We start from the raw sequence: 27,218 nt of genomic DNA, 5'->3' as shown, positions 1-27,218 counted from the left end.
TGTTTCTTACTATAATTCTTTTCCATTTGCAATATTTTTGTTCAGTGTTGTTTGGAAAATGAATCCAACTATTGTAACTTACAGATTTCATACCACCTTTGCCCCTATTCCTCCTACACATATTAGCCATTTTGTTGAAATACAAGTTCGTATGCCTCAGTGGTATATGAATCATAGAAAATTCTATTTTTATTCAGCATACTTTCATTTTAACTTGCTATGCAAAAAATATCCTGGAATTATTTTGATATTCATCTAAAGGAACTAAGAGTTAGAGTATCAGGACCCTGAGAAGCCTTGCAATGATTGAGTCTCCAACATTTGCCAATATTTACATATTGTTTTCCTGAAAGAACATGGCCAGATTGTTGCAAGTGATGACATACACCCACACAAGTCAATTCCAAGAGAAAATAGAGGTCACAAAGAGTGAAGTTCTCTATGTTCATATTCTAGTCATTTTAAATCTTTTGAGTTGTCATCATTACATTGACCCTTTCAAAGCCAACTGCTCTTCCCTCTCCCATTCCACCTCTGCTAGGGCTTTACTCACATCACTCTTGACTAATTTTTAATTTGCATCTTTAGTTGGCACTGGAGATTGCCCCATCTGACAGCCATGTTTAAAAGTGTCTAAATGAATGATTCTTAAACCCTTTAAAGAGTTTTAACCCTTGGGGCACCAGGACAGCTCAGTAGTTTGAGAGTCTGACTCTTGATTTGCCCCCATGATCTCAGGGTCATGGAATCAAGCCAAGCATGCAGGCTCCATGCTCAGCACAGTCTGCTTTCCCCTGCCGCTGGCCCTTCCCCACACTGGTGCAAGCACTCACTTGCTCTCTCTCTCAAATAAATAAATAAAATCTTAAAAAAAAAAAAAAAAGAGTTTTAAGCCCTTGAGGGCATTGCCCTCAAGCAGATGCCCTGGTTCTTCTTCCCTTCCTGACCAGCCTCACCAAGAAGTCTGAGCACTCTGCCTCGCCTCCCTGTCTCCTACCACAGCTCTGTGCATGAGAGTTCCTCCTTTTCACCACACTCTAATTAATACTCCTTCCTTTTTAAAACCTGCACCACAATCGCTGTCTCTAGGGACACTAAGACCTCTGAAATGTCAAATGCAATGTCTCTTTCACTGCCCACATCCTAACTGGGGAAGCTGACAATTTGGGTCAAGCAATTTAATTTCTAATTTTCACATTTCCATTTCAAGGAAATAACCTCCTAATATTTTCCACAGAGGGCACTCACTCATTGCCAACATATTCTGGTTCCCATTGTTACTCACTATTCACTTTATTCTGCTTTATGCACATTTTAACTTCCTAAATTTAATTGTCATTATCAGGCTTCTTCCTTTGCCAGTAATTTATAGTGCAGATTTATCTTGTTCCTCAGATATGCATTATTCTTGATATACAGAGGCTTTATATGTTTATTTTCTTCCTTCACTAAAATAATATGTTGCTGCTTAATTATAATCCCTGTCAGGAACTTCAACCTTCTTCTTTTATGTTGGTTGATTTTATTGTCCTTCTGCCAGATTACAAAATAAAAAGTTGGTTATTCCTCTAAATTTAGTTTCAATTTGATATCTGGCATTAGTTATAGCTAGTGGGAAGCATTCGTTTTTATCTAAAATGACATGTTTATCTAGAAATTTCTGCCAAAAATCAAAGCATTATTATATAAAATAAATATATTTGAGCTATCTACACATATATGAGAAACTCCAGCATTTCTCTATGTTCCTCAAATGTGCTATCCAGTTAACTTCAAGAATCCTTTAACACTCTGAGCACCAGCAAGCCATCTCAAGGCTCATGGTTCCATGACTGCTTCAAGGTTTTACACATGTGAATAAGTAAAATGTGCATCTAAGATATTAACTTATGTTTGTTTTTCTTTTTCAGTTCCCTAGTCAGCTCTCAAGCAGGTAATAGTTTCATGGTGTTACCTCAAAGACTTATAGCACATTGAAGAATTATACTCAATTCTTTCTAACTGTTGTCTTTGAAAGCACCTAGTTTCTATCATTCACTAGGATAATTTTCCTTGTTTGTTTATTTATTTATTTGAGAGAGAGAGAGAGAGAGAGAGATCATGAGCAGGGGGAGGGCAGAGGCAGAGGGAGAAGCTGACTTCTCACTGAGAGGGGCTCAATCCCAGGACCCTGAGATCATGACCTGAGCCAAAGCTAGAGGCTTAACCAGCTGAGCCACCCAGTCACCTGCATTAGGAAGGTTTTAAAGAAATAAAGGATGGAGAAAAGCAGCTATAGACATAGAAGAATATCTTTGAAGAAGCAAGAGAAGTATTCCTATATTTTCATTCTATTGGTGATAAGCTAGAAAGAGATTTCTCAGATAGAAACACAAAGGTAGAGATGTTTTGAGGTACATTAGTGTTATGGCTAAGCAATAAGACTAGCGAGCAGCATTGGGGAAAATGCAGATCCTGAAGACAAACCTAGGTTGGGTTGCAAAGGAATTCCTGCAAAATCATTGTACAGCACCATATTTCAGATCTGAATGTGCCAAAAGACTGAGTCAACACATAACAGTAACATATAACTTGACAGACAATCACACTGATCCCCAATTCCACTTTACTCCATTTCCCCAAACTTTACATGATCCAGAACAGCGAGTCCTCCAAATAAGAAAGGATTTCTATGATATTTGAGATAGATAGGATGGAGGTGGGAATTATGTTTAATCATAACAAATGAAGAAATCATTCACATTTGAGTTTGTGGATGGAGATTATATATGCCATACTCATTTCCTTGAAAATATGACTTTTAGAAAAACACTTTATCTCCATTATTCCATTCCCATGCAGCTCGCATTCCCAGGACTGGTGTGCAGCCAACTCAAGCAGCAATGCCCAAACTTGGACTGCCCATCTCCTCCACGTGAAAGGTCACTCTCATTCACTTCATGCCCTAAAAAAACGAAGAAAGGGGCAAGGGTACAACATCCCTCTCCTAAAATAAAATCTATGTCCCTGCACAGATAGAACAAAAAGTAAATGATATTACACTAGGACAAGTTACATGTGGGGGTTCCTACAGAACCAAGAAGAGCCTAAGGGCATTTCCTTAAGGCCTAAATCTAAATTCCCTAGCTCTACACATAGTTACGTAGCATTGTTTACATTTCCTTTTGAAATTTTTTCATTTTGTAGATTACTTTTGACTGTTTTTTGTAATGATTCAACTAATTATATTGGTATGGGAAAAATACATCACTAATAAGAATTCATGTCATAAATTCTTTCAGCCATAGTTTAAATTATTAATATATTATAGCTGTAAAACTGTTAAGGTATGACACTAGTGACCAGGAAATGATGGTGACAATTAAAATGCTTGGATAATTGCAATGCATACATACATACATACATACATAAACAACACACACACACACACACACACACACGCATACACATACACCACATTTGGAACTGAGAAAAGCAAAATTGTCCTTAAGCCGGTTACTTATTAAAAGCAGAGGGATGTTGAGGCCAGTTGTAGGAATAAGTAGCTCATTTGTCTTTCTGGTGGAGTAAGAAGCTGTTTTACATGTGTGAAAATTGGTGGCCTTCAAATATACTTATTCTGGCAAAGTGACAATAGATAAAAGGACAGATACAAAACAACAACAACAAAAAGAGGACATGTTTCCTCATATGCTATGCAATATAATTCTTTTTCAGTATTATATTCCTAGAACTTAAAATATTATAAATGAATATGATGACTTCCAAATCTCCTCCCTCTTTAATAAACATTTACTTTAAAACACATGTTGATTTACAGAAAGATTTACTATATATCCCTCACCTAGTTTACCCTATTGTTATCAGCCTATATTACCAAGGAGCAGATGTCACAACTAACCAACACTGGCACATTATTAACTAAACTCTAGGGTTTTTACTTTATTTACTAGTTTGTCCATTAATGTCCCTTTTCTATGCCAGGATCCTTTAGAGGGAGCCACATTGCATTTAGTCATCATGGCTTAGCCTCTTCTGGTGTGTAAAAGTTTCATAGTCTTGATTGGAACTGGAGGGTACTATGCTGAGCAAAATAAGTCAATCAGAGAAAGAAAATTATCATATGGTTTCACTCATATGAGGAATATAAAAAACAGAAAAATGGATCATAGGGGAAGGGTGGGAAAACTGAATGGGAAGTCATGGAGGGGGGAACCATGAGAGACTCTTAACTATAGGAAACAAAACTGAAAGTTGCTGGAGGGGAGGTGGGTGGGGGAAGGGATGGGGTAACTGGATGATGGGCATTAAAGAGGGCATGTGATCTGATGAGCATTGGGTGTTATATGCAACTGATGAATTCTGAACTCTACATCTGAAATTAATGATGTACTATATGTTGGCAAATTGAATTTAAATTTAAAAAAAAAAGTTTAATAGGCTTTCCTTCTGTTTCATGACTTTGACAGTTTTGAGGAATACTACTCATGTAGTTTGTAGAATGTTCTTTGATTTGGGTCTGCATGATATTCTTATAGTTATACTGGGCTTTTGTGTTTGGGGAGGCATCATACAGATGACCCACCTTTCTGATCACATCATATCAGGGATACATAATATCAACATGACTTATCACTGTTGATGTAAACCTTGGTCACCTAGCCCAGGTTGCGTTTGGCAGGTCCCTCTACTATGAAGTTATTGGTAACCTCCTACTGTATCCTCATATTCTCTGGATGTTTGCATATTCTAGTCTTTGGAACAAAGTCATTGCATATATCCCATGCCAGCGGAGTGTTTGTATATGTGTGTTTGGGAGGCAGGATTTAGCTCCACTGTCTCATTACCTATAAGAGGACTACCAACATAAATTACTTGGAGTACTTCTATATGGAAGATTTATCTCTTCTCTATTTATTTATTCATTTATGTATTTATAACACTATGGATTTATAGATGTTTATTTTATTCTTTGTATTGTAATCCAGTTCATTATAAATGTTATTACAAATAAATGTTACTTATTGTGTTGCTCAAATTGTTCCACCTTTGCCCACTGGTATCTCTGTCAGTTTTACTCTTGTGCTCCTTTCACATGCCCCTACATTTTTGTCTTTCAAACATGTCCTTATTTTCTGTCACAACATGGTACTCCAACCTCATCTTATATTTTCCCTTTTAGTCCCTAAATCCAACTATTCATCCAAGAAATTTTGATTCATCTTATTAGAGAATGGTATTTTAAACCAAGTTCTGGTCATAGACTGTTCTCATTTCTGATGTGACGCCTAATCCTTCTTCTCAGTCTCATCAGTTTATTTAATCAATTAAGTTGACTTTTTTTATATAGGATAGTAGATTATTCTTTTAATCTGAAACTATAAGTGGCAGAAGGATAATTAATTTGCATTAGAGATACTGAAAGTGGTCTAAATCCCATTTAATTATCATTTCACCTATAATTAGTGTGAGGTCCTCCCCCTCAAAAATAGTGGACTGAAAATTAGAACATGTGAGTTCAAGTCCCAGATCCTATGTTCTTGAAAGCTACATCATTTCAACAACCAAAGAGTTATAGAAGGAATTAGAGTTTACATGGTTGAATCTCTCTAGTTTATAAAGAGTTAAGTGTGTTTTTTGTGTGGTATGAGAAATTACATGACATGCCCACGGTCATGGGCCAGGTTTGTACAGAAGTAAGACCGGATTCACATTTTATGGGTTCTCATTTAGTTTACTTTTCACAAAGCAACATAGCACCTACATCCCCTTTTCTCATTTTACAGATGAAGCTAACTCTACGGCCTACCTCTTAAGATTGTTTTAAGAAAAAAACGGAATGATTTTGTGAAAATGCGATCTTCAAATACAAGATAATGACTCTTTTTATCCTAGAACATTTGTTCTATACATCAAGATGAGTGCAATAATTAAAATATATGGAATGATAACCATGCCCCTGAGGTTTCATATGCATAATTCAAACTACCAACAACTCCTTAAATAAAGTGGTATTATCTTCATCTTACAAATATGTAAACTTCAAAACAGAATTTAATTAACTTGTGTAGAGTAATTCCTCTGATAAGGAAAAACCAAACTCAGATTTTTTTCCTCACTTCAAAACTTTCATTATTTCCATTATTTCAAGAGGCCCATTTCCCTTCTTTAGGATACATAGTTTAGAAATGGTTTAACAGAAGTAATCTTTCTACTTTCAATAAACCCACATCTTATTTTTCATTTCTTATTCATCATATATTGCTCTGTGTTATAGTTATTTATGAGCAATTTTCATCCTTCTCTGTCAATTACCTGCTCCTAAAGGGAATTCATTTGTTACACGGAGGACATGAGAAGTGATTGTTGAATTAACCAATGTTTTTTCCCTATGGAAAGAAAGGAACTGAGGAAAAGTGAAATGAAATAAGATAAAATAAAATAAAATCTCAAGCTGACTTCTTTTTCACTTAGTTGTCATTGAAAGAGTAGGAAATTTCTGATTTAGTGGATCCTTTGGCAAAGAAGGTTTAGATTACTTCGATGCTAAAACAATTTTTAAAATGAACTCTCAGTTACTACTATGTATATCACTTGAATCAGCTAGGACATTCCGGCTAAATATAACTGAAAATCAGATTAAGAGTTTGGTAAATGACACTAACTGAAACCACAGAGTTAGGCATGTCTGGCTCTTCCTTGTATCAGTGATGCCTTCAAGAGCTTAGTCTCTGGCCTAGGTTCTTTGTCTGTTCCATCTCTGCCTTGAATCCCATCCCCAGGTTTGTCACCTAATGTTTGAAAAATGTTTCAGAACCTCTTCCAGTATAATATTCAAAACTGAAAGTATGGTAGAAAGGGCAAAGACTTGTCTCCCTATACAGATTTCTTCTTTCTTCTTTTTTTAAATCAGGAAGAATAATCTCTCCCAAAGCCTCTCATTTGCCTTCCTTTTCTATCTTTGTGGCAAAAACTGGGTTACACGCCTGCACCTAAAATGGTCTCTAGTCAGAGGGACCATGATTAATAATTCACAATCAAAGCTAGGCATACTGCAATCCAAACAAAAACACGATCGTGACAGTGAGGAAGAAGGGGTCTTTGCTGGGGGACAGACAAGCATTGTTTGCTTGTCACAAGTACTTTCAGGCTATAAATCACATCTTCCATTGTCAAAGGACAGCAGCTAAGAATGAGAAGCAAAGAGATAAGCCAGAGAACTAATCTGACCATAGAAGTGAGCAGAGATCTAAGTATCAGTACTTTGGGGTATGGTCCAGCTTGTCCAGGATGCCAGGATGGCAGGAATATACTAATTTTACAGCAAGATTAAGCTTATTGGGTATTAGGATAGAGCCAGGGGAAATCCAGAATTCAGCAGCAGCTGGGGCAAACAATGGTTTAGAAACTATCTGCTAGAAAAAGAGGGGTATTTAAGCCTGGCCATCTGCCAGGGCTCTACTGAGGAAGACTGGAACCCATGTCCCAAATCAGTGACAATTAAACCTAAGAAAAATTCTTAGGCAAACACTGAGGATTGGGACAAGGTACCGTAATAGCACACCTGGCAGAAAGGGGTGAAGTCAGAGACACTATGGGTTTTAAGGCAGACAACTTACAAACCACTGGCTTACCCCACTAATAAAGATGGCTTTCCCTAAAAAAATCATGCTTGGTTTTGATTTTCTCAGGCATTGTACAGGGTTGAGCTGCTAAGTCAAATGCCTTTATCACTTGTGGCAACACAAACCCAGCCTCATATGTGACAACCCATTTTATAAAACGGTTATTTTTGATTGGTGCTAATGAGTATCAGACACTGTACACACATATGAGCTTATTTAATCTGTCAAACAATTTGTGAGGTAGCTTTTATTAACTTGATTCTTCAATTGGAGAAAATGAGACCCAGAACATAAATATTCCCAAGGTCAAACTGGAAGCAATGAGGCCAAGATATGAGCCCAGTTCTGCTGAACTCCAAAGCCCGTGCTATAAAGCAGACACCATATGTCTCACATTTACGGCTTGTCAAGCCCTGATTTACACACAGGAGTTGCAGTTTCTTATTCTACTAGGACTTCATGGGATCCGTTAATCAATCTGGTGGTTTATAAAGCAGACAGACCATGTGTTAGAGGACTGTAGAAGGCTGTCTATTCAGCTGCTCCACTGTAAGGGCTAGCAAGCAGTCAACTTCACCCCATTTAGATTTTTTCTCTCTGAAGAGCATCTCAAAAACATGAAAGTTTTACAAATGGGTGTGAGAAAAAAAAAAAAAAGAGCAGACCTGAACTGTCACTTTGAATGGCATTCAGAATTGTTCACTGGAGCCCAAAATGAAACTCAGGCATCTCATTTAATGAAGGACCTGCAATATCATATTTAATCAACACTTTTTAAGCAGATGGTTACAGTGTTAAGCAGAAAAAGGAAGCATGTCTTAATTTATGGGTATCTGTCAGTGCAGCAAAATATGCTTAAAAAATGTTAAATTGTTTTCTATATAAATTTTATGAATTTGAAATAGTCCCTGGGTACTAGTCTTATACTCCAAGACAGACACACACCAGAGACAGGGGGAAAAAAAAAGAAAAAAAAAACCACACTTACAGAAAAGATGATCTCAGCTAAAGGTAGAATGGTAAGTTTTGCAAAGCAGCCTTTTAAACACGGATTTGTGAATTTGTCTGCCAGAAATTCAAATCAGCTGTCCCATTTCATAACCATGTCTCAACTTTTGTTTTCAGAGAAACATATGTCAAATTTTGAAGAATGGAATGAGCTAAAGAAATTACAACTACACAAGGAGTACTAAGTTATTAATACATATGTAAAATATTATTACTGTTCTAATTATCTGTAAATTACTAAGCATAAGAAAATTAAAAGAACAAATACCCTAATAGAAAAAAAAATCATTATTTTCAAAAAGATATTTGCTATCCAAACATTTCGTCAAAGAAGGGGAATTTTTAGAAATTGTTTATAATCCCTGGAAATAAAAAATATGCAATAAATAATAGTATAAGAGTTTCTGAAACTTGTTTTACCTAGGAAATTTAGAAGTAAGCAACTTCTTCTCCTGAGTTTGAAATGAAAAGCCAATAATAAGCAGAATTAGAACTACACATTATGTGTTTTCCATGTGCCAGGTATTTTTTAAAAGGAGATGACGAATTTCCTAAATTTATGACATTAGTTCAGTAATAACAGAGATGATGTGAATTACATATGATAACAAAAACTAGCTACTACTTATTCTTCTAAGCATCATAAACAGATTTTCTCTAGTAACTCTAATAATATCCTTACCAGTATTACTATCAATACTATCAACTGCAATGAGTAGAGTGTGATTCAAAGCCTTTTGGTTCCAAAGCCTATGTTTTACTCTAATAAGTGATACGGCTACTTATATCATTTAATTTGGAGATGAACTACTCAAATTCTAGGGTTTGAGAACTAGGTGAGACATGAACTTAAAGCAGTCTAAACCTAATACATATTCATGAAAAGTCAATTTTGCTGGACTATGTTGGGAGGTTTTCATATTGAGACAAATGAAGATTTGTCATGAAATAGAATACAGAAATTTTATGGGTTCATGGGCCAAAGCGGAACCTTTAAGACAATAAAATGTGTGCTCTAACCCCTACACACACTGTGGTAACAAATTAACATTCTAGTCTAGCAATAACTAGACTACTTTTAGTAGCTTGCAGAATATACAGGGAACGGTGATTAAAGGCCTTTGTCCAAAACCATCTAACCTCACTGGCATCCTCATAGGGCCTGAAATCTCCCTGCTAAGTCATTTTTTTTTAGGGCAGTGATAATCATTTACTAAAATTCAACTTAGCAAAAACAGTATGTAGATCAAATTGTATTTAGAACTGCAGACCCAAAATACGGTGACTGTAACGGCACCCCAAGAGTAAGCCTGGGGACTTTTTTCTGACATCCACTCACTCACTTGATGATCTGACCCAGTCTCCTGGTGAAATATGAACAATGTGCTGATGGTCCCCAGATTGGTATTGTTAGCTCAGATTTCTACCCTTAGCTATAGACTCATTGTCAATGCCTAATTCTACTTAGAAGCCTATAGATAGCTCTAAATAAATGCGTACATAACTGATTTTCTGACTTTCCCCCTCTATCCACCAATTTTCTTCTCTCCTACTGTCCTTCCATCTCACCTTTTGAAAACTTAAACTCAGTAGCTCAGACCAAAACTCTTTGGAAATGAAGGGCTGGATTTAATTTTCTCTCCCTCCCTCTTTGTTTCACACACATATACACACACCACCCTTACACGTACATCCTATTTCTGCTTCTAATTAATCAGGATAGTATAGACTTCATCTTCAACATATATGAAGGGCCTGACCACTTCTCACAATTTCTCCATTTTCTGTCATCTAGGTTAATACACGAGTCTCCTATCTGGTGTCCTTGCTCCTGCTCTTAACTATTGGAAGTCTATTTCCAATAGAGTAGCCAGAGTGATTTTTTTTTTTCAAACATAAATCAGATTTTGTTGATATGTTCAAATTCTTTCAATTGCTATCCATTTCACTAGAAGCATGAGACAAACTTTCCAGGTGGATGGATCCTTTTGTGTATTTCCTATCCCAACCCTTGAATCAGCCATTTCTGCAAGGAGTGCTAGTTCTTTTTATTAGAAAGCAAAATTGGAATGCAGATTGTGTTCATTGCCACGGTGCTGTCATTATTGTTACGCTCTCTTAACAGACAGGGCTAGAAAGTATATGTATATATAATAACCCATGTTTCCACATGGGTACACTTGAATCCTAGAGAATGACAGAGAAATTAGTGAGTTTATAGCAGCAAGAGGATATAGGCACAGGCAAGGTTGATGTTTATTTATAATAGTCCTGGGAAACCCTGGGATATTAAATAGATTTCTCATATCTAAGTGCAGAGAGTGGTGTCTAAGTGGGAAGAAGCCCATAACAATCTGGTATATATCCTTTTAACAAATACTCACCTTAAGAAAACTGATGGATTATGCTAACTTGGGAATACTGCTCAAAACATAGGAAGTGTACCACTGCTAACCCTTAATACAGTGAACTCTTATTTTTCATATTCACCATGTGAAACAATTTAACACAAAAGTATTAATGGGAACAATGCCTGGCAAGAGCAGACACTCGATGCATATTTCTTTGATAAATGAATGAATAAGTGAATGGCCAGTTTTTATTGTATTACAGGAGTTCATTAAAATAGGAAATACTGACAACAAGATCCATTAAAAGAGTATTCCTAAAGTCTAAGATAGTCTTTCTTTTCTCTATTTCACTTTTTTTCTATTTTCTTTTTTTAAGACAGTCTTTTATAATTGCCTTCCCATAAATGTGAAATAAAAACAATAAAAATTTCATTAGAAAAAGAAAATGTGAAAAAAAATATGACAAGACTCAAAAGAATGGGCAACAGTGTTTGATCAATACAATTCAGAAAACAACTATGCTAGGGATGCTTAATTCTATATACCTTTAGAACTTGATGTACATTATTTTAATTGTAAGGTAATTTGGTATGTTCAAAATACAATTGTTGAATATCTCTTGGTGTGCCTGGCTTCAAGTCAGCTGACAGCAAAGGAAAGAGATGGTACACCCACAATCAAGTAAGAAAACCATTCCTTATTGGAAGTGACCCAGAGTCACATGACACATGTCCCATCCTGACTACCTTCTAATAAAATTGTTACTAAAATGTTCTGTTGAGGAAGCCACAGCCACTTCCTATATTGTATTAGTTCTTAATTACTTCTTTAAAAATTTAGCACAAACTCAGCGGTTTTGGAAAAAAAAAAAACAAATTCATTATGTCAGAGTTCTATAGATAAAAAATCCAGATATAATGTGGCACAGCTGAACCTTTTGCTTAGAGTTTTACAAGGCTAAAATCAAGGGCTGGAAAAGCTTCCACTTTTCTGGAGGCTCTGGTGATAAATCCCATTCTAAACTCATTCCAGTAATTGGCAGAACTCATTTCATAGAAGTTGTTCTGCTGTGGTCCATTTCCCTACTGACTGTCAGCAGGGGTCATTCTCAGCTTCCAGATGCTGGCTCCACTCCTTGGTCCATGCCCTCCCCCAACCTGCCTCTCCATCTTCAAAATTAGCACTGGCAAGTCTAGTTATTCTCAAGTTTTACATCCAACTTTTCCTCGGCCTCATCTCTCCTCTCCCTCATCTCTCCTCTCCCTCATCTCTCCTCTCCCTCACTCTTCCAACACATCTCTCACACTACTCTCCTTTTAAGAACTTGTGTAACTAGGCCCTTCCAAATAATTCAGGACAATCAGGATAATAGTTTAGGGCAATTAATAATTTCAACTCCATCTGCAAAGTACCTTCATAGAAGTGCCTAGATTAGCATTTGATGGAATAGCCAGTGGATGAGAACCTGGGTGGGGGTGGGAGCTGGGGGGAGAAGAGTCATAAATCTGCCTACTAACTATTTAAATGATCACATTCCAGCATCAGAGATCATTGTTCCAGCATCAGCAGTATCATTAGCATCAGCACCTGCACAAAAAGCAGCAAATCTACAGAGTGGTCAGCAACCTAAGACTTTTCATCTATCATCTGGCAATATAACTATAGCTAATCATCACCCATATTTTATCCCTCCCAAAAGTGTTTAACTTGAATCTTAGTGTGAGAAAAGAATCAAGCATGCTGATATAGAGGACATTCTGAAAAACAACTGGCTTGAACTCATTAAAATTCAGTATCATGGAAGAAAATAAAAATGGTTTGCCACTCATCTCAATTAAAGGGCACTAAAGAGACAAATGCTGATTAGAATATTCTTCTCTCTGTTCTACTATGATACATTACGTGGAAGTGGGACAGATTGTCTTTTTGGTTCATAGATCTCTGAATCAAGTGACTTATACCCAGAAAAGATATCCATATAAACAGGAGGGAAGGGGGATACTACCTTTTCACAGTAAGAAAGAAGGCAAAATTATGATCTCTATTTTAAGAAAACAATAAAAGACTACCTAACAATTGAATTGAATATTGAAATATAACACGTTTATATTTGTTAAACTCATATATAAAGCTGGTGAAAATCATAAAGTCTTTAAATACTATAAAGACAGGCAATATTGAAACAATTATTTACCCTGCCAAAGAGACTAACCAAATGAACCAACAAGATTAACTGATCCACAGAGATTAACTCCTGTGCATGAAATCCTAAACCTATGCTACTTTCCTTATGGTATAATTTTAAGGCCAATCATCATTATGTCATAGATGCTATATTCTCATGTATAAATATAAACTGACACCCGATGTCACTTATTTCAGTGGCACTAAAAAAAAACACTAACTCTTCAAATATCTGAAACTGAGGTTTCCCCTCCTCATGAAACATTTATTAATGTCTATAATTTGGCAGCTAATAGCAGGGAAATAGGTCTCCCAACTGATATTGAAAAGATGTCTGCCAACCTCCCTGATAGACCAGAATAAATGTTCTAATGATGTTATTTGTATATTTTTCTTAAAATTTTATTTTTTAATGTTTATTATATGTTAGTATAGGCTTCTTTATCATTTTTTTTTTCTTAATGTTGGTTAGGTTTTGGCCTAAGACTTTAATAGAGGTTGAAGTTCATCAAAACATGTTGTGTTACAGAATTCCAAAGAAGATGGTAGAGTACAAGGACCCTAAGCTTACCTCCCTCCATGGACACACCTAGATAACAGCCCCCACATCAGTGTTCATAACCCAGAAAATGACCTGAAGACTGGAAGAACAAACTTTCCGTAGCTCAATGTAGAGAAGAGGAGACATCAAAAAGGGTAAAGGCAGAGACAAGGAGGAGCTAAGGGAACCTGTTGGACTGTCTGTGGAAAGGAAAAACCCTATCAGCATAGAGAGGGGAGAGAAAGAGAGCATCACACCAGGGAAGGTGAGAGGAAACTCACCCTCCCCTTAAAGACATAGGACAACAAACAGCCCTGTAGATGAAAAGCACAAAAGCAGCAGCTTGAAAAACCCAGGGGGTATATGGATTGGAGATTTGTTTACTAACCTCAGAGCATGCGCTAAAGATGCAGGGATCATTCGAAGATTTCTCTAAGACCAAAGGCGCTGGCAGACAACATTTCCTTCCACCAGCCTGAAGCCTAGACACATGGACACCAACAGGAACCGGCACAGGAACAACGCTGGCCACCTAACTTGTTAGTACATGCTCCACCCTTCTATTCTCCTGTGGACACACTGCCTCTTGCCAGGCCTCAGCTGCAGAAGGCAGCTACAGAAGGCCAGATAAAAGCTTGCTAACACCACAGGTCACCCCCACCATGTGCTTCAGTGATTCACCCCCTCCCCACCAAAAACTGGCCTGCCTCAGTCTCCAGGAGCTACAAGACGCCTCTCACAGATGTGGAACTTGCTGGTACTGTACCCTCTACATCGGTGTTTGCCTATAGTTTGGTGATACAACATCTCTGACAAATACCTGGTCTGACTCAACATAAGCCCAAGTCAGCTCCAGACTGGCCCAACAATAATCCAGGGACCAAACCCTACCCACAAGAGGCAAAGAGATCAATGTCAAATGACTGGACTGAAAGAAAAACAACTTAGCTACAAGAGCAGGGTACATGCAACACACTTAGGAGACACTACTCAATAGCCAGGTTCTGATGAACAAGGGACATGGCACTACGGGATCTCTTCTTCATAAAGCCACTATTTTCAAGAGCAGAAGACATAGCTGACTTCCCTAACACATAGAAACAGACATAGAGAGTGAGAAAAAAAAAAAAAAAATGAGGAGATGCAAAGATGTGTCCCAGATGAAAAATAGGACAAAATCATAGCAAGAGGCCTAATCAAAACAGAAATAAGTTATATGCCTAATAGAGAAATTAAAGTAATTGTCATAAAGATAGTCACTGGAATTGAGAAAAGAGTGGAGGACCACAGTGAAACACAGAAAACTAGAAAACATAAAAACATGAAAAAGAACCAATTAGAGATGAAGAACTCAATAAATGAAATTAAAAATAGGCAAAATGGAATAAACGATAGACTAAAGGAAATAAAAGAAAAGATCAGTGAGCCAGAAGACAGAGCAATGGAAAACAACCAAACTGAACAGGAGAGATAAGAATAGTAATAAATGAAAATGGACTTAGGGAACTCAGTGATACCATCAAGCATAATAAAAATCACATTATGGGGGCACTTGGGTTGCTCAGTTGGTTAAGTGTCAAACTCTTGATTTCAGTTCCGGTCATGATCCCATGGTTGTGAGATCAAGCCATGCTTTGGGCTCTGTGCTAGGTGTAGAGCTTGCTTTAGATTTTCTCTCTCCCTTTCTTTCTGCCCCTCCCTGCCCTACATACTGTATCTCTAAAAATAAATAGATAGATAGATAAATAAATAAATAAGAAATCACATTATAGGATCTCAGAAGGAGAGGAGATGAACAAGAAGGCAGACACTTCTCCAAAGTAGACATACAAATGGCTAACAGACACATGAATAAATGTTCATCATCATTAGCCATCAGGGAAGTTTAAATCAAAACCACAGTGAGATACCACCTTACACCAGTTATAGCATAAGGAATAACATGGAGACATTTAGGAGAAGGAAAGGAAAAGTGAATTGGGGGAAATCAGAAGAGGAGATGAACCATGAGAGACTGTGGTCTCTGAGAAACAAACTGAGGGTTTTGGAAGGGATGGGGTTGGAGGGATGGGTGAGCCTGGTGGTGGGTATTAAGGAGGGCACATATTGCTTGGAGAACTGGGTGTGGTGCATAAACAATGGATCTTGGAAAAATGAAATATATTTAAGAAAACTTTTATTTGAAAAAGTAAAAGCTAAAAACTTCTCCAATTGGGGAAGAAAACAGAAATCCAGATCCAGGAGGCACAGACAGGCCCCACAAAATCAACTCAAAGGAGTTCCACACCAAGATACATAGTAACTAAAATGGCCAACGTAGTGATAAAGAGAGAATTTTAAAAGCAGCAAAAGAAAAGAAAACAGTTACATACAAAGGGAAACCCCATTAGGCTATGAGCTGATTTTTCAGCAGCAACTCTGTAGGCTAGAATGGAGTGACATGATATATTCAAAGTGTTGAAAGAAAAACCTGCAACCAAGAATGCGCTACCCAGGAAGGCTATCATTCAGAATAGAAGGAGAGGTAAAGAGTTTCCCAGACAAACAAAAGTTAAAGGAATTCATGACCACTAAACCAGCCCTAAGAGAACTGTTAAAGGTGACACTTTGAGTAGAAAGGAAGAACCATAAATAGGAATAAGAAAAGTAGGAAACACAAGAGCAGTAAAAATAAGCATATATATGAAAATCAGCCAAAGGATTCATACAATAAAAGGATGTAAAGTATGACACCATATACCTAGAACTCTGAGGATTGGGGGAGAGGAATAAAGAATGGAATCAAACTTAAGTCACCATCAACTTAATATTAATGGTAACCACAAATCAAAAACAGTAATACATATGCAAAAAAGAGTGAAAGGAATGCAAATATGTCACTAAAGAAAGCCAACATATTATGACAGAAAAGAGCATAAGAAAAAGAACTATAAAATAAACAACAGTAAAACAAGGAACAAATTGGCAATAAATACACACCTATCTATAACTACTTTGAATGTAAGTAGACTAAATGCTTCAGTCAAAAGATAGGGTGACAGATGGATTAAAAAGAAAGACTCATCTATATGCTGCCCATAAGAGGCACATTTCAGACCTGAAGGCACATACAGATTGAAAGTGAAGGGATGCAAAAGCATTTACCATGCAAATGGAAGTGAAAAGAAAGCAAGGGTAGCAATACTTACATTGAACAAAATAGACCTCAAAACAAAGACTGAAACAAGATATAGGAAAGATACTATATAATCATAAAGGAAACAATCCAATAAGAATATATAACAATTGTAAATGTTTATGTACCCACCATGGAAGCACCCAAATAAAGCAGCTAATAACAGACATAAAGGAAGTAATTGACAGTAATATGTTAATAGTAGGACACTTTAAATCCCATTTACACCAATGGATAGATCATCCAAACAGAAAATCAACAAGGAAAGAGCAGCTTTGAATGACAAATTTGTCCAGATGAATCTAACAGATATTTTCAAGACAGCCCACCCTAAAACAGTAGAATATGCATTATTCTCAAGTGAACATGGAACATTCTCCAACACAGATAATGTATTAGGCCACAAAACAAGACCCAACAAATTCAAAAACACCAAAGTCATACCATGCATTTTCTCCAACCACAATATTTAAATAATTTAAATACTAAAAAAATGTAAAAAAATTTAAAAATCCCAGCAAATATATGTCCAGTTTCAGTTTGAGACATGTGTCTGCTTTGAAAAGAAAGTGGCTATTTGAAAAAGAAATTTATTTTTTTTAACTACAAAAGTAGTTAAAAGTCATAAGTCAGATAAAGATTGACTGTCATCACTGTTGTACTAAAAATGTTCTTATTAATGCTACTAATTGCTTGCTAATTTCTATAGCCAAAGGCTAGAATTATATTTTATTTAATTATCCTCAAGTGCTTAACAGTCCAGCAATATTAATTCACCCTATTTCTTTCTTTCTTTCTTTTTTCTTTCATTCTTTTTTTTTTTTTTTTTCAATTTTCCAAATTACTGGCTTCAGTACATGTGGAGAAAACAGCTGCTTGTGGGGGAGGCTGCTTGAGTTTCTTTTTTATTCTCTCTTTGTTTTTTTTGTTTGTTTGTTTTTAATTCACCCTATTTCTGAAATCTCTTTTCTACTCTTTGTTGTCTTCAAAGCAGGGTTTGTTTTGTTTTGTTTTCTTCTTTGACTATCATCTCTCCATCTATTCCTCTACCTCTGCCCTCCCTTTTAAGAGGAAATTTCCCCTTTTCTGTTTTCACTCTAAGTTTTCCCTGGATGGCATTATCTATTCCCATAGTGGTAGTTTTAATCCCCAGGTGTATCCCAAATTTCATTGCCATATAGGATTAACTGTTCCTATTTACTTAAATTTTCTAGATAGGGACTTCAAACTCAAATTCAAAACCAAACTTACTTTTCTCTCACTTAGGCTTTTTCTTCAGTTTCTAATTTTGGGTACACTAAGAGAGTGATTATTCCACTCTTGCTTGTGCTGGAAACTAAGAGCATCTTAGATTTTCTATTTCTCATTGCTACTTTCTACTGCCCATTATCAAATCCTGTCTAATCTATCTCAGTAAGAGGTTAGGGATCTCTTGATCTTTTTTGCCTTCCTAGGGCTTTATCATCTTCTGTTTATAGTCTTATTGTGGTCAACAGCCTCCTCATATTTTTTTTTTCTTCATCACCAATCCCTTCTCAGTCAAATCATTTTTCATAAAGACACAAGAACGGCTAGTACCTATCTTATAACCATTCTTATTACCTCCCAGTTAATATCAAATTCCATTAACATAGAAAACAGCCAAGTTTGTTATCTAAACCCATTCTGCCTCTCTATCAGAGAGTTTTACCACGCCACCATCTTCATTTTAACATGCCATTCACAGAATCACCCCACCTCATTGGCCTTTTCACTACCCCATGGACTCACTGAGGCTTCATGATTATGAACCTACCAATGTAAAGCCTGACAGAACTCAAGCATCTCTTTCCAGATAATACATTTTGCGATTTCAACAAAAACATTACGAAGAAGTTGAAAGGTGGTATATATTCCCTCTGGGGAAACCACAAATATGAACCCAAGGCAAGATCGGAGTCAAGGATAAGAATTTCTATTCATACTTAAGGTTTTCTGTACTATTGAAGCCATTTTCTCTGCTGGTTTAAAATAAGCTTCTACTATGCAACAAAATGGAAAAAAAAAAAAGTGAACTCAAGACAGACCTTTTATCTGCAAATGGACAGGACAATCCCAGAAATTATTTGGGATACAGAAATAAACGTTTCTCTACTCTGTGTTGTATGGCGCCATGCATTATTATATCCCATCGAGCTTGAAAGGATCATATGACCTGTATATATCTTTATAGTTAATGTGGCTATTATCTATACCCCTAGCTCAAAACAAAAACCTAATCAAAACCTTGAAAGTATATTTCCTTTGTTAAAGTTATCAGAAAACATTTAAAATACTGGTTTAGTTAATATTTATGATGAATTAATGTGCTGATGCAATTTTCTTCCTGATCAGTATTAATTAGCTAGTTAAGTTTATTGGTTTCTGTTAAATATTCAATTCAAGGCACAAAATAGGTGAATAGAAACTGTAATGTTACTATTACAATGGTCAATTATGTTTTGCTTGAATTATTCATAACCCAAATGCCCTCATTCTTGGCACATAACCATATGAAAACCAGGTTTTCAAATACATAATTGGTCAGTACAAAATATTAGCTGGTTACTGAGAATTCTGTTATAAGAGTTACAAATAAAATTACTATGACAAATATGCTTAATGGTTATTCTGCAGATGTTCCATTATAAAACCTTACTCATGCTATTAATCTTCTGAAGCCTATTACCATTCTTACAGACAAGACCATCAACTATACTAATGTTGCTAATTGTCTAATTCCAGTAGTCTTGAAAACAGACGTTAGAAGCAGCCTCAGGTAAAACCAAAGAGACCAACAATAACCCTGATGGATAACTCTAAGTTATAAAACGAAGGAACTCTAAAAATTCCATAAAGATAGCCTTCTGAATGTATACACTGGACTATCACTAACACTGGATATTCACTGTTAGTAAATTTCAAATATTGTATTTCACAGCTTCTAGGCCAACAAAAGCTTAAAATTGTAATATTTTATTATGTAAAACAATGAAATACCTTTGATAATTTTTATTTCCTACCAGCTAATTCAAATGGTTATCTATACATACATATCTACATATATATACACTTAATTTTACAGATAATATAAATTATGTATTACATTATAGAATATACAATCACATATATAAGTATATATCATACATATTTCATATATATAATTATGCATGTATCCATGAAAACAGGACTAGCAAAGGATCCATAGAGAAAATCAGTAGAAGCTAGGAGATAAAATAGATCCCTTTTCTAATTGTTCTTTCATTTACAGAAGAAAAAAATAGCAAAAATACAAAAGTAAAACTTACTGATCTGGATATTAGCATGAATAGCTTTTTTAAAGAGTGTTATGGTATTGTTTCCATCTTTTGCACTTTGCATCTCTAAATACTTTTAGTTTCAAGGATCAATTGAGAACCAAGCTCCTGAAGGAAGTCCTTTCTACCTGGCCACCTAGCATGATGGACAGATGGGTGTTTTTTCCGTCCCAATATAATACTCAAATATCATGTGTAGTACATATATCAGAAACACAAGTGACCCTATGTGTGATCCGCTACTTGAATTAAAGGACATACTTTCTTAAGTTCCTGCATATTCTTTTAGTCTTTCCTGACCCATATTAAATTTCTTATTAAAACAATTATTGTATAGCTCCTGCTCTTTGTCTTTATCATTATTTCCACAAAAATCCATAGCTATCTTTCTTTTTCTTCTCACCAATGTTTTTGATTTTTGGTTTTTGGTTTTCCTACCTGAAACACTCTTCTCACTCGTTGACCACCTCAAATCCTAGATGCCTCCTAGATGTCTCCTCGGTCAGCCTCTCAGGTTCTTTAACAGTCATTTTGTCTAAGTTCTACTACAGCACATTTAAATTTCATTATCACATATTACACTGCAAAGTACTTTTTTGTTTGGCTTGCTTTCATTTTTATATCATAAGCTGTATGAAAAAGAGACCTTGATAGCCTAATGTTTTGTGTCTTATCAGTGTTTAGGACAATTCCTGACACAGAGTGGCCTCCCAAGATGTAGGTGCTGAATAAATTAAAGAAAGAATAAATGGGAGAATACCACCATAGAAACAATAGTGTTTATGTTATTTATGCTCATTAAATTCAGTTGTATCAAAACAAAGCATTTGATTTCAACTCCTTCAAAAAAGGCATTGCATAATCAATGAAAAAATCAGGAAATCTTTAAAAATATTGTTCTCATATTTGCATTCTTTAAAAGTGATTCTATTAAATGTTTGAAGAATTGCAGAAAAGTCAATTTGAAAGCAAGGAAAAAAAAAAGAACAAAAGCTTTTGCAACACTTTCTCTCAGATCCATCCATGAATCAAACAAGCCATCCTGAATTTAACTACATTAATAATTTATTTTGGGACATGGAACTCTATATCTACTCTAATTTGCATTATTCACCTGAAGATTAATAGTATAATTATGCATTGTTTAATGTGTATCATTTTTAAGGGAGAAATAATATATCTAAGATTAAACACACACACACACACACACACACACACACAGAGTAAAAATCCCAGAATGGTCTTGCAGAAACATACTCCTTTTATCCAAAAAATTTTTAAGGTTATTAGAGTATGGACTAGGGTGTATTCATTCAATCATGAGAGACAATGACACCAAATGACCTTATAAATGTTTAAATTACTTCTATGGTGTTTACAACTTATAGTTTAAAATCCTTTTAACATATTGGTAGATAATACTTTCTATAAAAATTTTTATCCATTTGAAAAATCCATCCATTGGAACAATTTTATCCATTGGAATCCACCAATTACTTTTATTTTACTCGTCAAGTATGGCCACATTTTTATAAAAATGCCATGAAAAGGCCCTAAAAACATTGTTGTTGTTGTTGTTTTTAATGATTAAAAAACCGATAGTGGAGGCAGGCTATCTCAGCATGCATTTCTTTACCACATTTTTCTCTAAAACAAATCAACCTCAAGTGACCTTACCTGGAATCCTGTGATCCTGTTTCAATTTTAATGCTTGAAAATAAGGGCTTTAATATTTTATATGAATAAATGAAGGTTAGCTTTCTCTTGAACTTTTATTTTATCTCAAAAATAGTGTCACCATTCAAGCACACAAACCCCCTGTCTTGCAGGCAGAATTCATTTTATCATCAATCCCACAAAAAAAAAATAAAAAGTACTTGGAAGAAAACTAACATTAGAAAAACATTTTTTATATGCACCTTAATAAAAATCACTCAAAATTATTCCCATCCCTTAAAAGATGTATATATATGATATATACAATAAACAATAGCAAAAAGTTCTAATGAAATATTAGAAGGTTCAGTGGGCCCATTTCTGTGGCAACTGGGAAGATGGGAAGACCAGATCCTGACTGAGTGGTACTTCTTTTGCAAATGCAGGATCAAAAGGTCAGCAAATGCACAGGGGTAAATGGCTTGTGTTTTATTGGCCCACGGAGGCAGTACTCATCTAATTTATACCTTTCTGGATCTTAAAACTCTGAAACCTGTTTCAAAGGAGAGACTCCAATCAATGATATACAGAGGGTCATATAGCAAAATGTCCCAGTGTGAGCAGGCTCAGAACAAAGTGTGCTAAACACAAAGGAATGAAATGGGCCTCCCATAGAGTCCTGTACAATAAAATAAATATTAGTGGATGAGGAAAAAGGGGGTAGGTGGGCTTTTCTTTTTCCAGTTATCGATAGCAGTTGTTTGCAAATATAACCAAAACAACAATAAAATAAATAATAAAGAGAAGTCATCTTTCTGATTCTGTTGTGTTATATATAAAGCACATGAAACCATAGAACGGTATTTATTTACGAGGTGCATGTTCTAAGGACAAAAATATGGTGTGAGCCACCGAGTCAACAATGGACCTAAGTCCAAGTTTTGGGTTTGCACTTAGTTAACTCTATGAATTTGGACACGTCATTTACTCTCCCTGGTGTGCATGACTCCCAAGCATTAAGTAATACTCCAAAATACACAGCCTGTAATCATCTGAGTGGTACAGCTAAAGTGTCCCATAATCTTACTATGTTTCCAGCTAACTTAAAAAATCTTTTCATTTAATTCCTTAAACCCCTCTCTTGTCCTTGTCACCTCCTTTACTCACCTGTGTCAGGAATCCGCTAGATTTTTTTACTCCTTTTCTGTATTCCACACTATGACTGGACTGACTCTAGGAAAGAGATGATTTCTGTTTTGATCTAGGGCTATTTGCAAATCAAAGTCAGGGAAACCAGTGGGAGCAATTCTTAGGTGTAGCTCTGGAAGGAGAGTGGACACAGAGGGGGAGAGGCCATTTATTATCTGTATAGAATTGAACAACAATAAAATCAAGGAAAAGCTGGCCTGCTTTGCATTATCACCTTGATCTGGTAGTTGTTTTTGTTTGTTTGTTTGTTTGTTTGACCTTGATCTAGTAGTGTTAAATAATGTCAGTAATAAAATCCAGAAAAATCTTTGGTTGGTCTAAGTTCTACACAATTGCATATGCTGTACTACCCAGCGGCTGTCTGGGATCAGTTTTCATTCAATCATTTTTCACTTCAGATAGGAAGGATAGAGAAAATATCATACTTCAAAGATGAAGATGTCTCATATGAAAGTACAATGTGAAAGAAATTTATCAGCCAAACAATTTCAGGAAAGGAGATTACTTTGCATTTAAATTAAGTACAATAAATATGAGTTGGTTATTTAATAATATAATAGAATGAAATACATAAATGCCATTAAATTTATCTTTTCTGTACTTTATTGTTCATTAAAATGCAAGCAAAGTAAGAAAGATAGTATCAAGATGGATGTTTTGTTCCTAGTTTTATGTACATGTAACTACATGAGTTTATTTCTAGATAGAAATAGATGTCTATCCATAACTACGAAAGTATTTTGGGTCCAATCATGACTTCAATCATAAATAATTTTTAATTCAACATTCATTTTGAGATAGCTATAGATTTATATGTACTTGTAAAATCAATAGAGACACAGTTTCCATTAATGATGACATTTTATGAAACTTAGAACAATTTCATGCCTACGATATTGGCATTCATGCAATCCACCAGTCTTGTTCAGATTCCCCCAGATTTATTGTACTGACCATATGGTGTGTGTGTGTGTGTGTGTGTGCGCGTGCACACATTTAATTCTGGGCATGTTTGTCACATTCTTAGGTCCATGTATATATACCCAACATCACAGTTAACATACAAACCATTCCATCACCACTAAGACTCATTGCACTGCCCATTTATAACCACTCCTCACTCCAACCCCATCTTTAAAACTAGCAGCCACAGATCTGTTCTCCATATCTATAATTTTATCATTGCATGTACACTAATATAAATGGAATCATATAGTATTTAACCATTTGGTATTGGCTTTTTTTACTTAGTACATTTCTCTAGCAATTTACCCAAGGGGTTCCATGTATCGATAATTTGTTCCACTGATTACCAAGTAGTATACTATGGTACCTTGGTTAATTTAAAAATATCCCTTCTTTTTCAGCACCAGAACTCACATGATTTTATATTACTTATTAATATTTTAAATTGGGGGAAAATACATGGTGCTTTAAAATGTAGACTTTTTCAATAGTACTAATAGTAAATACTTACAGGGCACACATTATTGCTAGGTATTGTCTAAGCTCTTTAGATAAATCAACATGTTTAACCCTGATTACAATTCTACAAGGTAAGGGCTATTGCTACTATTTTTGTCAATGAATAAACAACACAGAAATGTTAAGAAACTTAAGCTAGGGGACATACTACCTAGAAAGCAATCAATATTTTTATCCAGTCAGTAAGGCTCTGGAGTCTCTACCTCCAATATAAGCAGAAAAACTCAAAGATTTGCATTTTACATATACACAACCTCTTCTCCTCTTTCTCTCAAGTCTATTTTGATAGAGAAATTATCGCACTATCATGTCCTTTAACTATAGCAGAAGATTTTTGGACACTGTCATATACCATTTTATTTAGTGCTGGGAAACTACAGTGTGAAATGTGAAATAGATGTTCAAGGAATTACATAGCAAAAAGGTATAATAACTAGAATTAGATAGAAACCTCTATGAATACACAGAAGAGAAAACAGCTATTTTTTGGAAGTGAAGCGTGAACAACTTTTGAGAAACATAACTTTGAATTTGATTTGGCTTGATTTGATTTGAGTTTTCATGGTGATGGAACATTCAACTTTGAATCTGATTTTTAGCAGAAGTTCAAAAGTGTTTCTGATTCCAAGAATAAAAGTAGAAAATTCTTGGAGATATAGTTGTATATAACATGACTAGGGATTATTTAGTAGTTTTCGATGGCTAGAGCTCAGAATCTGAATCCGTAAGGGCAGTAACTCTTGAAAATTCCAAGAGACACAAGAACTCAGGAATAAAGAACCCTATGTGTTATTCCAAGTTGGTTGGAATTTCTTACATGAAATGAGGAAGCACTTTTTTCCCCACAAACTCCCTTCAAAATAATGTATTTTAAAGACCTTCTGTGCAAAACACCATGACAAAGCAGACCTATTAATGTATAATTGATAGAACACATTTTTATTGCTAGGCTTAAAGGTAATTGTTTTGTTTTGTTTTGTTTTGAATTATGTTCATTTAACCAGCATACAGTACATTATTCATTTTTTATGTAGTGTTAAAACCCAGTGCTCATCACAACACATGCGCTCCTTAATACCCATAACCCAGTTACCATATCTCCTACCCACCACCCCTTCCACAACTCTCAGTGTGTTTCCCAGAGTCCAGAGTCTCTCATGGTTTCTCTCCCTCTCTGATTTCTTCCCATCCAGTTTTCTCTATTTTCCCCTACGTTCCCCTGCTCTATTACTCACTTATATTGCATATATGAATGAAATCATATGATAATTGACTTTCTCTGCTTGCCTTATTTCACTTAGCATAATACCCTCCAGTTCCATCTTTGTTGATGCAAATGGTTGGTATTCATCCTTTCTGATGGCTGAGTAATACTCCATTGTATATATGAACCACATCTTCTTTATCCATTTATCTGTTGAAGGACATCTCAGCTCCTTCCACAGTTTGGCTATTGTGGACATTGCTGCTATGAACACTGGGGTGCATGTGTCCCTTCTTTTCACTACATCTATATCTTTGGGGTAAATACTTAATAATGCAATTACTGAGTCATAGGGTAGCTCTATTTTTAACATCTTGAGGAACCTCCATACTGTTTTCCAGAGTGGCTTTACCAGCTGGCATTCCCAACAACAGTGTAAGAGGGTTCCCCTTTTCTTACACCCTTGCCAATATTTCTTGTTCCCTGTCTTGTCAATTTCAGTCATTCTGACTGGGGTAAAGTGGTATCTCATTGTGGTTTTGATTTGTATTTCCGTGATGGCTAATGATGTTGAACACTTTTTTATGTGTTTCTTAGCTATTCGTATGTCTTCTTTGGAGAAGTGTCTGTTCATGTCTCCTGTCCATTTCTTGACTGGATTACTTGTTTTTTTGGGAGTTGAGTATGAGAAGTTTTTTTTTTTTTTTTAAGGATTATTTATTTATTTATTTGACAGAGAGAGATCACAAGTAGGCAGAGAGGCAGGCAAAGAGAGAGCGGGAAGCAGGCTCCCCGCTGAGCAGAGACCCCCCCCCATTGCGGGGCTCAATCCCAAGACCCCAAGACCATGACCTGAGCCAAAGGCAGAGACTTAACCCACTGAGCCACCCAGGTGCCCCGAGAAGTTCATTTTTTTCTTGTTGTTTTTTTGACTTGCTATTGTATCTGAAACCTATTACAGTTGTGCCTTTAGAAAACTAACCATGATCTACTCAGAAAGCAACTATTTAGAAGCTTGGACATTACCTGAAACATGAAGGAGAAAAAAAAATGGTCATCTATGGAGAGTCTAAGAATTCCTGAAGATAAACAGAAGTATTCCTATAATGCCTGAGTTTTCAAGTAACAATTTTAGTAACTATATGTCTAATTATCTTTTTAAAAATGAAAATGTAGACATGAGAATTTTCCTGAAATAGATAAAATTTAAAGCAGGGTATCATGTTTTATAGGCTTTAAATAGGAGTCAGATTTCTCTTCCTACAGGGGCCTAGAAACTAACCTGATAGTAAGTGTATGGAAATAATTCCCTCGCACAAATGAATATGCTGTTTCTTTTTTTCTTGCTAAGGGTGATGTCTTGATCTTTTGTTTCTCCATTTTTGAGAGAGACCTGAGGATAAACAATTCACTATTCTAGGAAGGAGTAGCAGCACTAATATGTT

Source organism: Martes martes, assembly GCF_963455335.1.
Source record: "Martes martes genome assembly, chromosome: 3".
Classification (NCBI taxonomy): domain Eukaryota; kingdom Metazoa; phylum Chordata; class Mammalia; order Carnivora; family Mustelidae; genus Martes; species Martes martes.
Note: the sequence above shows the minus strand (reverse complement) of the source record.